General features: G+C 36.5%; 1 non-coding gene across 1 annotated transcript; it reads right to left on the reverse strand.

Annotated features, from left to right (window-relative positions):
* Window positions 1–4,216: 4,216 nt before the first annotated feature.
* Window positions 4,217–4,348, reverse strand: LOC142444079 (small nucleolar RNA SNORA72). Its single transcript, XR_012783754.1, has one exon. It is a non-coding gene; the product is annotated as a small nucleolar RNA SNORA72 (small nucleolar RNA).
* Window positions 4,349–5,526: the final 1,178 nt, after the last annotated feature.

Here is a 5,526-nt window from a genome sequence, read left to right on the forward strand (position 1 = left end):
GAAACAGGGAACTGGCTAAGGCAGCTGCACCCTGGTCCGGCCATCACAGAGCAAGAGACGCAAGAACTAGAAAGACAAGGCTCACCAAGCCATTTATCTCTTCGCCTTTTAATTAACCCCACATGTGTTTATCAGCCAGGTTGGAACAATAATCTTTCACTATATCACTTGGGTTTGTAGAAATCCATAAGTCAGCACACCCATTTTTCCCTGAAGTCCCAAATCCACTTTGCAGGTATGCTGAGAAGAGAGATGGAAGAACCATTTTTACCTTATACCAACTCATCTATTTAAATTTTTTTAATCGTGGGGATTCTAGCACATAGTTCTCTAAATATTGTCCTCCCCATTGGTGATAGAATTATTTCATTCCATCTCCTGAGAATTGAGATATTATTATAATGAAGTTACATCTCCGGGTTTTTTTTTTCAAAATTAGTATGTTTCAATAATTCCTTTACATGTGAAGCACAGCATTCTAGGTACATAGTTCAGAATTCATGGTGCTTTCCTCAAACCTTGCTTCATTCAATTTTGCCACTAAATAATATCCTTTTTACTCGAAACAGCACTGTTTTTTTCACATTTGATTTCCTCATCACTGTAGTATCCATTATAACATTATTATAATTGAATATGTTCTGTGAAATTTGTTTCTTTTATTAAGTGCTTTGTCATCTTATTCTGTGATTATAATAGTTCACTTTCTGCTTCCTAAATTGATAGTTCTCTATAATGAGAATGTCAGTCTCATGAAGTAGTGCTTTTACAAAATGAATGCTTTGTCAATATTTTGAAGGCTGTTTTCGTTCTCTCTTCCTTCCTCTCCTCTTTCTTTTGTCTCATCTCAGTGGTTATCGACCACACATTTACTGACTTTAGAATTATTTTAGGATACTTTGAAATGCAAATATGCCCTATATGTACAGTTACACACATCTTAAATGTTTGGCATTCAGTGGGGTTCCTACAAATTATTAAGAGTAAAATGATTTTAAACGAATATGTTTACGTAAATGTGTTAAATGATTTTGCACCAAGAATGTAATTCATCTCGGGGGCCATGTTTATCCTCAAAAGGCGGGACTCTGACTTGTAGTGCTGTGTACTCTAATCCCAAAGCTTTAACAGTTTACTCTTGAACATGGTCTTCATTTTAAACACAGCACTTTAATGTCCTGTACTTCATCCTTTAGAAAGTCTGAACATATCTTTCAACTTGCCATTACCATCACCATAACAGTCTTGAATGGTCTTTGTGTATCATGATTACTTTAGATTAAATGCAATCAACATTTTTTTGCAATCTAATGCTAACTGGTGGAATAAACAACTTTTCTGGGGATCTGTATCATAGAGGCTTACCAATTTCAATGTTAATTAATACATAATTTCTATAGATTAAGATGGAAAAATTAGGCTCAAAATCAATAATAAATTTTGTCCTCAACATTTTGCCTTCCAGTGGTTATGCCTAAATTTGTAGTAAGGCTGCTGTTAGCTTCTTACATATAAAGTCTAAAAAAGACAAGGGGACTGGAAGTATAGATCAATCAGTAAATAAGCGGAAAGACTACTTCCTAAGTAGCTTGATAGATATAACACTGTGAGAAGGACACAGGATGGAGACGACACTGTTTGAATCATTGTGATTAGTTGTCTCCATACTTTATTTGGAAAGACATAAATACTGTATAAACAATTTAGGGGGAAATCTCATGGTGCCTTCTGGTCTAAATATCACAACCTTACTGATCTTACTCTGGATGGTTGAGAGGGAAAAAACAACTTTAAATATATGAGTCTGTTAGTTTAGGGAATTCTAGGACAAAAGTTAAAGAATGGTTAGATAAGGTGGGGGGTGGGAGGCTGGTAAAATATAAATAATATATCTTTCCCTATGCAATTTTCTTAGCTAGGAGTTGACAGAATCCTACTTAGGAAAACAAATTCTATGTCTTTTTAATAAATATAGAGAAGATTAGCAAATTGATCAAAACAACTGTCTTTCTAATCATCACTATACTGAACCACTTGCAAAATTCTACTGTGTAATCTGTACTTCTGTATCCTTTGTGAACCTGGTAGACAGAACATCGCAGTCATCAGTCTTACTCCATTTATAGTCATAACCATTTCGGCCCATAATTGACTCACTATAATTTATGAGCCTTCTTTGAAAGAGCAACAGAGAAACTATAGTGTTAAAATTTCTCTTGTGATTAGAATTCTGTGATTTCTCCATCCCTTCAGGAAACTCAGCATCACAAAGCATCATCAATATCTGGTTTCTTCTCTTCGCCTCTTTTACACCATAGGCAGTTTCTAAATTATGAGGTTTATTGGCAGCTTTACTAATTTACAACATCTCAGCTTCTGGTTTGTGTCCCACACGTGGTGCTGCTTAGTATAACTAGTATAATTTATAGCATACACATTAGTTACAGACAACTGCATATAAGAAAACTAGTAGAAAGTACTTCTTAACTCGCTATGTTAAATTGGGTAATATTTGAAAAGTTCTTAAAATAATGACTAGTATAAGCAAAAGCCTTTAACTTAATGTGATAGGTAGGTATATTGTGCCAACCTGGCCAACAGAGCATGTGGGATTAATAAGGTCACAGTTTGATTGGAGGGCAAGGAGAGAAATGGCTCGGCAAACCCCCACCTTGCTCTCTGGTGATCAGACTAGTGTGCAGCTGCGTTAGCTTGCTAGCTACACAACCTGTGGACAGCCAGCCCATGGATCGTGTCACTAGAGCTTGAGGTTCCTTTGAGACCTGCTTCGCCATGCTGCTGGTGTGTACATTGCTGGAGCTTGGGGCTGTGAGAGCCTGTCATCTGGCTGATCGTTGGTGACCCACCCCGTTGTTTGATGCCTGTGACCAGACTACCTGCATTGCTCTACGGAAGACTTATCTGTCTTTTTCTTTCACCTTGGACCCAGAGGCCCTCAAGAGTTGAAGGACTTCCAGTATATTATTAACTATACCATGGAAGTGAGTTGAACTGAGCCCTCTGTATTGCTGTGTGGACTAATTGGATGTTATATTCATTCATGCTGTATCTATCATCTATCTATCTATCTATCTATCTATCTATCTATCTATCTATCTATCTATCTATCTGTCTATCAAATCATTAGTGTCCTGGTTTTGCTTCTCTAAAGAACCCTGTCTAACACACTTAAAATCCTCATTAGAATTATAATGACTTATTATTTATATTTCCAATTCTGTTAAAGGAGCTGTCTAGTATTGGATTGTTAACTGTAAGCTCGATATTTGAAATCTACCAGTAGCTATGGGAGCATGACGAGGCCCCCTGCTCATGCAAAGAGTTACAACCTTGAAAACATTGGAAAGGGCGGCTATGAGTCAGCATCAACTCCGTTTAGGTGAGTTTGGGGTATAGTTAAGTGCATATAATTTCTGCTCTTAAAGTTTCTGCTTCTCTCTATATACTGACAGAAACCTGGTTCGTGTATCTTGTGTGTATTTTTGGGGAGACTAAGAGATAGAAATTATTGGAGTAGACAAGTAAAATAACTGAAAACATGATTTGTCTCTTTATAAATATAATCATAGCACCTAGGATTTCTTTTCGAAACCCAAAAACACACGTCTGGAGAGAAGTAATGAACTGTGAAGACTTTGAAATGTTATCCTGTGTCCAAGCAACCAGTAAGCCTGCCACAGACAACCCAGCAGGAGACTGATCAGCGCTAAAGGATTTTATTATCTCAGTAGTGATCACATGCTTTAAGTTCAGTGGTTCCTGTGCTCCTGCGTTTCACAGGAAGGATGCAGAGGGAAACTCTTTTGGATGCTGCCTAGTCAGTGGACTGTCTAACTGCTGAAGGTCCTGAGCTTAGGGAACTCCAATCACATAAATACTTCCAAAGTTTTGCCTTATATGGACACTATCATTCTGTGTATTAAACACATCTTCCCTGGATGGAGATATTGTCATCTTTGTCCATGCCTTTGATTATATAGTCTTGATAAAATAGTCTAGAACAAAACCTGATCATAACAGACAAAAACACCATCTTTAACCATCCACCAACAAGGATGTGACTGTAATGACATAAAACTACTCTCTTATCTTTAAGGTGCATGCTAACTTTAACATTATTCCAGAGATTTATTAAAAAGAATATTCTTAGTTGTTTTATTTGATGATGTCGCCCTTATTTTAGCTATTTTTAAAAAGTTATCGCCAGCATTTATGAAACCATGCTCAGGGAAAGAACTCAGGCTGGGGACACATGCAGGGTCTGAATATAGCGGATGTTTAGCCTGCCCTGGCTACCACAAAACCAGGACAGTGAGAATATTTGCATATTTTAGCTATTCTATGATGAAAAACAAACCTCCAAAATACAATTGTTTACCATGGTAGTAACATAAAATATATCTATTGGTGTAACACAGGAAACCCAAAATTATAGTTCCTAAATAGTGAGTAGCTCTTCTTGAAGTTGTAGTTAAGAAGTCTAGCTTGTTGCATGTTGTGGCTTAACCATCTTCAACACAAGTCTTTAATTTGCTATAAGGTTGATTTTCATTCCAGCCATCAGAAAAATGGAAAGAATTTCGGTAGATCACCTATGGGAGGAGTTTATGGGCAGTTGTCAAGACATCACACATTATTTTACATACATCGTACATTTATTTTTCATGCATTATTTTACATCTTCTCATAAGATTGCATCTGAGTGGAAAGCTGAAAAATGTAGGCTAAATCAGACTCAAAGAAGAGAAAGTGACTTTCCTTTCACAGTGTCTTACACATTCAATGTATCTGAGTCTTAAATTTAGAACTTTTAAAACTCAACATTTAGAAAAAAGATTCATAGAATACACATTAAATTTTATTTTGAGATTTTCTGGGTGATTTGAGTAGACTCACTATCTATGGTACAGAATTAATTTCAGATTAATTTTCTTCCATTTGAAAATAATTCTATGTGATGCAAATGCTTTATTGGTTAATCCTTTATCAGATGTGGAGATTTAAAGGATTAAAAAGAATGACTTAAAACTAACTCAGGAGAGTATTTATGAATACACAACTAAAGGACTGCTATAAAGCAGCAGAAATCAGATAATTGGGGTATCAAAATGTTTGTATTCAAAGGAATCAAAATAATTACATGGATCAGGGATCTGCCTCAAACATTTTCCTACACATAGAGGGAAGTAAAGGAGCTAGTTTAGCTATAATAATCTCTGGCTCAATTTATTTATCCATGTTCCCTGCACAGAAGGATTTTAAAAGTAAAATAATTCTTGGCAAGGTCAACTTCTGGGAGCCCCTGCCACATGGGGAAATGTAAAGAGAATTAATCACTTTCTTTTTAGGAAAATGGGACTTAATGGATGTCTTAGTGGAAATATTGTATGGAGACTGTGTCTGACCTCTGCTGACATCACAGAGGGCAGAACCAAACTCATCAGTCTGGGGCTGATTCCTCTGAGGCGCTGGTCAGAAAAGCTTCTACTCTCCAACCTTCTGACC

This window comes from Tenrec ecaudatus, chromosome 3, assembly GCF_050624435.1.
Source record: "Tenrec ecaudatus isolate mTenEca1 chromosome 3, mTenEca1.hap1, whole genome shotgun sequence".
In the NCBI taxonomy this organism is placed as follows: Eukaryota; Metazoa; Chordata; class Mammalia; order Afrosoricida; family Tenrecidae; genus Tenrec; species Tenrec ecaudatus.